This window comes from Myotis lucifugus, unplaced genomic scaffold (genome assembly GCF_000147115.1).
Source record: "Myotis lucifugus unplaced genomic scaffold, Myoluc2.0 scaffold_31, whole genome shotgun sequence".
Classification (NCBI taxonomy): domain Eukaryota; kingdom Metazoa; phylum Chordata; class Mammalia; order Chiroptera; family Vespertilionidae; genus Myotis; species Myotis lucifugus.
The window spans coordinates 6,374,147-6,383,911 of NW_005871079.1; positions in this window are offsets into that span (position 1 = coordinate 6,374,147).

Sequence of the window (9,765 nt, forward strand, 5' to 3'; positions counted from 1 at the left end):
ACAGGTGGAAGAAGCCAAGAAATTAAATGAGGGGTTTCCAAAGTTGCAGTCAATCATTTATGACATTAACATTAAAGGAATTACTCACATTTTATCAGAAGGGATGCTTTGATGCACTGCTAAGGACTTGTCAGCAACTTACCTTTTTTAGCAGTGAACATGAGGATTCAGTGTTTGAGCATCCACACTAGCAATGCATCTCATCTGTGTCACCAATACTTCCGACTGTTCAGGTGGAAGGGACACTTCCTGAAGGTCTGAGACCTGCCCAGCCTGTATGGGCGTTGAGTCTTGCTGGTGTGTGGGGTGGGTCATCATGATGTTGCCCACTTTAGCCTTGCTGTGGGAATGATATCCAAGAAACTGTGGGGCTATTTAAGTATTTATTGTCATGTTTGGTAGAAAAATACATAACACACAGTCCTGGTTTTGGGAGCCTTTGAAGGGTTTGGAGCGCAGGGGTGACATGTTCTGACTTAGGATTTATCGGGATCACTGTGTCCCCTGGACTGAGAGAGGATTGAATGGGAGTTGGGGCGGAGCAGAAAGACAAGTCTGGAAAGAGTGGAGAGAAGGGGAGGGAGGTGCTGGAGGGACCCGAGGGCTCACTTCCCCTTCTTCACCAGGTCCTTCTGTTTCTCTCCCGCAGGGTGCTGGGGTAGGATTAGTTTGGGGGCGGTCACCTCACACTCCCAGGGGCCTCTAGCTTCCCTTTCGCAGCACGCTGTCTTCCCCAGCTCGTGCAAAAGGAGGTTAAGTGCATCTTGAGGTCTCCCAGGGGGTCGATGGCCATGCCTTGGAATAGTCCTGATTCACAGCCTCTTGGAAGCTTCCATCCCAGGCGTTAACCTCCCTCAGGAGGAGAGTCATCATTCACCAGGGAGAAAATGGGCATCTCGTAGCTGCCGGCTCTTAACTCCTTTGAAGCTGCAGGAAAAATGACTTAACTGAACATACTTCATGCAGGGAGGGATGAGTAACCTCAGACAAGGGAGTGAAAGTCCACAGAGCTCTGAACCTGGGGAGGCTGCAGAGACGTGGCTTTCTTCTCTCTTGGGTGTGTGGGAATCATGGGAGGGAGTAGGCAGGCACGACCGAGAGCCTTGGATAACGCTGGCAGACGGCTCTTCCCCGGCAAGATCTCTCAATATCACTTTATTTCCTGCATAAGTGTGTCATCTGATTACTTGTCAATTATAGATTTGAGGAAGGGAGGAGTCTGAAAACCTTGACCTACCCAAGGAGGGAAAATTGCCTTTGTCTAGACCAGGATTTCTTACCCTTGGCACTGGGGCATTATGGGTTGTATAATTCTTTGTTGGGCGGCTCTGCTGTTGCATTGTAGGCCAGTTAGCAGCATCCCTGGCCCCTCCTCTCTAGATGCCAGTAACACCTCCCAGCTGTGACAACCAGAAATGCCTCTAGGCATTGTCACATGCCCCCTGGGTGATGGGGGTACGTTGCCCCTAGTTGAGGAGAGCCCCTGATTTTGGCTTAGCAGGGCCTTGGGGCAGTCAGGATTATTTTTTAATTTCATGGCCTCTCTGGCTAACGATATCAACAGAGTTAAAACTGATAGTGGCTTCTGCTTGGTCGCCAGGATAGCCAAGCAGGCCAAACAATTTTCCCGTGTTTTCCCTAGTAAGGCCCTTGTGAGGCCTGGATCTGGGCACCCCAACAGACAAGTGTGCCTATAAGGCAAAGAATGCAAAACAGCACACACCCTGATTTCCAGGGAGGGGCATGTTTTCTTTCCCCTCTCTCCTGGATTCATGCAATAATTAGCCAAAGTAAAATGAATATTAGCTCATGCTTAACTGCCTTTGCAGCGTCCTCGCCGGCACTGACCCAGTAGTGCTAAACCAATTATTTTTTGAACTTTATGGCTTTAAATAATCCTTTGCTCTAAAATTCCCTGTACCCCTCAGCTACTTAACCACAGGCCCCTCTGCCCTAAATCCTTTTCTTGTACTTTGTAGCTTTTTAAGCAAGGCCCCTCTTTAAGAAGACATAATCCCTTCTCTGTAGAAAACATGAAAGACCTTGAACAAATCAAGATTTCTCCATGGAGAATTCAGCTAATCCTGTGCTTAGCTCCTAACAAGGAAATCCATCTCTCCACCAAGCACGCCATTACCCGGACTAATGCCTGACTTGAATAACAAGCAAATTATTGTGCTTTTAATTGTACCCTGCTCGGCCACAAAGCACATCTGAGAGAGGACTGTGCCGAATGTCTCCAGGAGAAACAGGTCATGCTTCTAATCCTTCTTTTCTGTCGCCTGCCCCCTCCCCCTTTCTAATCTTTTCTCTTCCCAGCAGTGCACAGGGGGGAAAAAAAGACAGCTAAATTATGTTTAAAATGGAAGAGTCAAAAGAAGAAAAAAGGTGGTCAATACTGCCTTGGGGGAGGATGAATTATCCAGTCTCTTGCAGTGCGGCTCATTCAGGACAATCAGTGTTATTGTAACCCCGTTCCCGGAGGCCAGGCTTTGTTACCCTAAACCAGGCCTCCTCAGCCTTGGCACTGGTCACATTTTGGGTTGGGTAGTTCTTTGTTGTGAGGGACTGTCCTGTGTGTTGTAGGATTTTTATTTGGGATTGTGACCATCTCAAATATTTCAGGACATTGCCAAATGTGTCCTGGGGCAAAATCGCCAATGGTTGAGAATCACCGCCCCCAAGCCCTCCCATACTGGGTGGGATTCATTTGCTCCTAATGCTCTCCTTTCTGTACACAACCGCCATGAAAACCATGACTCTTGTGAAGTAGGAGAAACAAGCATGCTCATTATATGGGTAGAATGAGTGGAAAGGAGAATGACAGCAACGTGTCTGTCGTCGGGGTGGGAGAATGGGAAGCCCCCTCAACACCAACATTGGGCAGAGGCTTACAATTTGATTGCACTCCCGGCTTCCGTTCATAAGTGGCGGTGCCTCGGGTGAGCAAGCAGCTTTTGAATGCCTCTACCTGTGCTCTTTGGCATCCGGCTTGCTGTGGGTGAGATGACGGGTGACAGAGAGGCTGCAGAGATAGAGGAGCCTGCTTCCTATGGGTGTTCACACTCCCCACCTACCCGGTTTAGGACCCAGCCTGTGACTCTATTGCTCAGGGGGTAACAATCTCATCTTGGACCTGACAGGACCAAGGAGAGCTATCCATGAAAGAGACATTATGTAAGCATTGGGTTGCACGTGCATTACAGTCCCTGGGGCAAACATTTTCTCACTCCTGGAGAGATAAAGAATCTTCCTTATTTTTAGTAATTTACAAGAAGCGTTATTGCTAATCCTTACCGGTCGAAAGCAAAAACTGGGAAAACTAACGCCTTGCACTGAGCCTCAATCTCCACTAGGTGGCGGTGTACATCTTCCTCAGAGGCCGGGCTGAAGGCAGCTCACGGTGGCTCCTTGGCCTAAGCAAGACAAGTGCCACTTGTCTTTCGGAGACAGCCGGTTCCTCTCATTGTTGGCACAAACAGCCCCAAACAATTGTACTGACCACACAGCTCTAAGCCACATTCCAGGGCGCTGCCGTCTGCTCAGGAGTGAATGCTGGGAAAATGAACCAAGCTGCTAATTTGCTTGATTGGGGGGAAAAAATAAGATCTCAAGTAACAATGGGCGTAATTTATTTTTCCGACTAGGATAGGGACAATGCCATTTCATCCCCCCTCCCGGCTGCTACTGTCAATGAAAGCAATCACCTAATTAGTCCTGAATTACTAACCGGCAGGGGAAAGGATCTGCTGAAAATCAAGCTGAAGTGGGGAATTTGGAGAAAAGGATGTGATTTCTTTGGGAGGAGGGGCTGAGGGTAGGAGAGGTGGGGGTGTGTGAAGGCCTGAAGCCCTTTGTGGGGCCCTCGGCCCCTGCGGTGGGGGCTGCGCTGGCTCTGACCCTGGGAGAGAAAGAGGCTCAGTGATTTCTCCAGGCCATTCATCTTTGCAGGCGAATGACTTTCTAAACTGGGGATAAAGAATCTGTTGGGGAAGACACGCCATGGAGATTGGGAACAGAACACAGCCCTATGACCCCCACCTCCTCCCCCCACTGCTGATGGGACCCCACAGGAAGGCTCCTTGTCAGTGCCCTCTCTCCTGACACACAATAAGGGAAATTACAGGCAAATGGGAAACCAAGTTAGGATTTAAGTCGTTAAGAAATAACCCAAGGGAATGAAATCAATGCCTCCTTACAGATTTTGTTTTTCCGCCTGCGTCTTTATGAATTGCCTCTTCCCCAGCTGAAACAATGCCCTGTCCCCACGCCTCTGTATGAGGCGCTCTTCTCAGAAGGAAAGCAAAACAATACGGGGGTAGGGGTGGGGGGGTAGGGGGTGGGTGGGGTGAAGCAAAGCAGGCAGGTGTTGACATCTTCCACTCGAAGGCTCCACAAATGGAAGGACTAATTTATTTGTTCGGAGATGACTTCTTGTTTTTTAGTTAGATAGGACTTTAATTGAAATACTTTACTAATGCCATGTATCACAACTGTAAACTGTCAGTTTCCACAGCTGTTGCTTTCTTAGAGCCGCCTGGCAAGTGTGTGTGGGTAAAAACACAGACTTGGAAGGGTGAGAGGAGTTGGTTCAGGCTTTCTCTTTTTCCCACTTAGCTGGCCCACAGGCCCCCCACCTCCGCCCAAAACATATGCTCCACTTCCTCAGGCACCCACTTCCATTCTAGTGCGCATCTGTTGTTTTCGGCCGCCAGACAGCCATTCCGTCTCTCCTGGGAGGGGTGCCTCCTTTTTTTCGGGGTGGGGGGAGCTATCCTCTCCATCTCAGTTCATGAGGCTTAGATGAAGTAGACCTCACTCTCCTCCTTACGTGCCGTACCATGGGGAAGGCATGCACCTCAACTCTGGCCTGGAGTCTTCCGTCCCACCCCTCTTGGCCACAGTGATTGGCTCTTAGTGTTGCCAGAATTAGCAAAGCAACAATGCTAACAACCAACTAAAACAAAATTGGATGACTGTTAAATTGGATCTTCAGAAAAACAATTAGTAATTATTTTTTGTATAAGTATGTCTCATGTATTTTGTGGAACACACTTATGCTGTCTTTTATCTGAGCCTATACTTTAACAAGGCATCCTGTATTTTATCTGGCAACCCCATTGTTTCTAAGAATATTTGACTAAAGCGGGTCAAGTCAGCATCAGCACAGGACTTTTACTGGAACAAGTATTAAAAAAATGTGTTGGTAGGCAGGTAGGTGGCCTGCTGGTGGCCACCTTTGCCACCACGTGGGGACAGCTGCCTGAAATAGAAGCCAACACCCCAGAGAGCAGACCTGTTTCATTTGAACAGGTGGACTGAGCTGTTCCTGATTCTCTGCTTGATGAAGGTCAGGGTGCCGACGGCCCGGTGGGATCATAATTTTCTGCCCCTGGAGCCAGGGGAGTAAGACATCAGTGCCCGCTGAGCATGGCTTTTATTTAACTGAAAGAGTGGGGAATGGATACTGGGCGGCAAAGCTTACTGATGTCGACTATACACGTAAACCGTGTTCTAATTGTAAGCTCTTTGTCCTGTTGTCTTAGCTCTTCTTCACGACCTCCTGGCTGGAAACGCGGGGGCTGGAAACACTGCCTGTGGATTGGAGACTTGCATTTCATAGGTGCCTCTGCCCGGCTGAGTGGCTTTAGCGTCACTGTGACCTCTACAGAGTTGAGTTTCTCGTTGTCAAAACTAAGGACAGAGTTTATCTTCATTCACTCAGGCTGCTCAAACAAAATGCCAGGGACTGGGTGGCTTATACACAACAGAAATTTATTCCTCGCAGTTCTGGAGGCCTGGAGTCTGAGATCAAGGCGCCAGCAGAGTCAGTGTCTGGTGGGGGCCCGCCTCCTGGTTCGCAGGTGGGGCCTTTTTGCTGTGTCCTCACCTGGTGGAAGGGACAAGGGAGCTCTGTGGGGGTCTCTTATAAAGGCACTAATCCATTCCTGAGGGTTCCACTCTCATGCCCTGATCACCTCTCAAAGGCCCCATCTCCAAATGCCACCATCTTGGGGGTTAGGATTTCAACATGTGAGTTTTGGAGGGACACATTCAATCTATAGCAGAGGTCCTTTCCCGTAGGCTGGGGGCGAGGAGTCCGTGAGCAAAGTATGGAAGCACCTGCCACAGGGACTGGTGGGGAATAGATGGCCCCTACTGGTCTTCTCTTTCCCCCTTTAGGAGAGAATATTCTTTTTTCTTTTTCTTTTTATTCATTTTTAATTTTTCTTTTATTAATTTTAGAGAGACAGGAAATGAAAGAGCGATAGAGAGAAACATCAGTTTATTGTTTCACTTATTTATGCATTCATTGGTTTATTATTTTTTAAAATTAAATTGATTGGGGTGACATTGGTCAACATGATCATGTAGGTTTCAGGTGTGGGCTTCTATGTTACAAGATCTGTATATTGCACCTGTGCCCACCACCCAATGTCACGTCTTCTCCTGTCACCATATAGGAGGACCCCTTCTCCCCCCACCCCCTTCCCTGAGAGAATATTTTTCACTTCTCTCCTACGTAACTTGAGAAGAATGATAAAGCCTAGGAGCAAGTATTGCCAGCACCACAGCTGTCCTGTTATCACCAGGCATCAGGTGCTCATCTCTTTACACTCAGTGGTTTTTTTCAAGCATTTTTTCACTTTCTGTTTTGGCATAAAACCTCCCCTCCCTTTATGTTGGTTTTCTGCTTATTGTATTTTCAGGACAAGAGCTTTGCTTTGTATTATACATAAAATGAAGCATTTGAAACTTGGCTACGGTCTTTCCAAATCCCAGTGGCCTTTACTCAACTTTAATTATTTGGATATTGAGATTGATTGACAAACCATCTCTCTCCTCCATTAAAGTTGGCCATTTTTCCTCTGTAAAGTGGGTCCATTTAACCGAAATGAAAAAAGTGAGGGTGACAGCACTATTTGTGTCCCATGTGGAACTTAGGGGTAGATTTGGGACATCTCATTGGGGAAGAGGTTTGATTTGGAACTTGTGTTTTAGAGTTGGAGGGTCACGGAGATGGCGTCCTCCTTTCCAGGGTGAACTAGTGGGGGAGGAGGGGTCTTCTCAAGCTTGGGGGCTCTTGACCCAGTGAGAGGTGACAGTCAGGACTGGGGTCCAGTCCTCCTGACTTGCATCCCCGACTGCAGGTTTCAGGAGACTTGGGAGCCCGACAGCACACACATCCCGGGGTACGTTTCAAAGAGGTTTTCGTTGGTTGGGTTGCTTTGTTTTAAAACTCAGGCATGTCTGTTAAATGTAGATGGGCGTGTGTCTGCAGTCGGGAAGAAGGTTGGAAGGGGCAGAAGGTTCTGTGAGGGTCTCTGGGCATGTGCGATAGGGGCCTGGAGTGTGGAGAGGGCAGAGGTGAACTTTAGACAGATATTCACAAGGGATACGTTTGTCCTCTCCTGGCTGAGAAGTAACAAAGCCACAGGTAGATCCTCAGGGAATTAGGAGATCACACTGCCACTCCTCAGGCTGTTCTGCACCCCCTCCTCTGCCATGTGCCCCTCCTCCCTGCTCTTTTCTTTTGGTACAAGGACTCAGCAGTCAAAGGGGTCTCTCTTCTCTCACCCTCATCCCTCCGCGAGCTCTGTTTGAATCAGGGAGGGAGGGAAGAAGCTGCACACGCTGGTGAAGGAACACAGTCAAGTCAGAGTCAGGACTAGCTTCCTTTCTAGCGTGAGTTTGGATAAGTTTCTTTTCTTTTTTTTTAAATTCTTTATTGTTGAAAGTATTACATATGTCTCCTTTCCCCCCCATGGATGTTTCTTAAGCCAAACCTCAGTTTTCTCATCTGTAAGATAGGCACAATCATGTCTGCTCTGTATGACAATTGCGGAGACTAAACGAGATTACATTAATACATGTAAGAGATTAAATATATTATTATTCTGATATATAATAGTTGTTTAATAAATAGTAATTTCATTATCTTCACTGTCCCAGGAATGCTGGAGACAGGAGAGACTTGCTAACGTGGAAGAGTGTTGAGATAAACATGATTATGGTAGCTGCTGCTATAGCAATTTATCACGTGTCAGACGCTCCCCTGAATGTCTTAGGTTTAATTTATTTAATACTGACAGCAGCCCTATGAAGTAGATATTATTATAATATCGTTTTTTTTTACAAATGTGAATACCAAGTCTGAGAGGTGAAACGATTTCCCAAAGCCACACAGCTTGTGGTGCAGAAGTTGTGCTCAAAGCTTAGAGGCTTTCACAATAAGCCGCACTGCTCTAGGGGGAGCGTGTTCCGGGCTGGATGTACAGACTCACCTGGGAGGGTAGATAAGGTGTGAGAAAGTGAGGAAAGAAGGGTGCATCCTGTCTTTGAACTGAGTTTTTACTTCAGTCTGATTGGATTCCATGAAGTGAGCTGAGATCAGCAGCAGATGACGGGCAGGTGGAATAGGAAACCATGAGTGTGGCTTTCAGGGGTTAGAAAAGGTTCCCCTCTGGCCCAGCTGGTGGTTGCTCAGTGGTTGAGTGTCGACCCAGGAACCAAGAGGTCATTGGTTGGATTCCCAGTCAGGGCATGTGCCTGGGTTGCAGGCTCAATCCCCAGTAGGGGGCATGCATGATGTTTCTATCTCTCTATCCTGCTCCCTTCCCCTCTTTCTAAAAAAATCAATAAAAACATTTAAAAAAAGGTGCCCCCTGGCTGTACCTTGAACCACAGTTTCTTTGCTTTGTCTGAAAGCGTTGGAGGTCCATCTCCTTCTTGTTTTCCAAAGACTTCGATATGTTTAGTGCTTTCATGGCACGGATCCTCTCTGCTCCCAGCCAGAAGCTGAACATACTTCTTTATATTCTCACTTGGGAGTGGGTGAAACCCTGGTCTCACAGATTCAACGGGAGAGGGAAATTCTTCAGACCAGTTCACACTGTGACTGAGAAACAAATGAAGAAAAAAAGACTAGACTCTCCTCCCGGTGTAACTGGTAAGAACCTTTCACCAGCCTCGGGTAGGGTCATATCATGCTCACTGCTCCAGTCTCATTTTGGAGGTCTACCTCACCTTCCCCCAGATGAACCCCGTCTGGGTGGGCGGGCCCTGCTTTTGCATCCCAGCAGGGAGAGACAGTGAAGCTGAGTCTCTCTGATGGGGACCTTGCTCTCTGATGTTCTGTCCTTCTGTGAAAGGTTACTCTCGAAAGTCAGGCAGCTCTGTCTTGTCCATGGAGCCCGTGCAAGTCCAGTTTCCTGATCAGGCATCAGGGTTGCAGCAAGTGGGTTAATATGCCGTTGTACTGCTGACCCTTACATGTCGGGGCTGAGCTTAGAGAGCTGCTAGCCCTGCCTTGTATCAGAACCAGCCCTTTGCCATGATCCTCTTGGCCCTGGAATGGAGCCTGGATCTGATCCTGACTTTCCTTTCTTCACGGTGAGCCGCTCTTCGAGGCCTTCTCTGCCCTTTCCAGCTCGATATCCTCCCAGTCTGATAGAGAGTTTCCAATAAGCTTACATCTCAGAAGCAAACAAGACAGGGCCTTTATTCGTTCCACTAAGACAGCGGTCGCCAACCGGTGGTCCATGGACCACTGGTGGTCCGTGAGGTCTGAAAGGTTGGCAACCGCTGCACTAAGAAACCCCCCTGGTCCCTATGGTGTAGACACTGCTATTCACAGTGAGAATGTAATCATGCACAGGAAGGAATTTACTTCCTCATCATATTTATGTCAGGCTTGGCCTTGTGACTTGCTTTGGCCAATGAAGTGTGAGTGGAAGTGTAGTGTGCCCATTGGAAGTTCTGCAT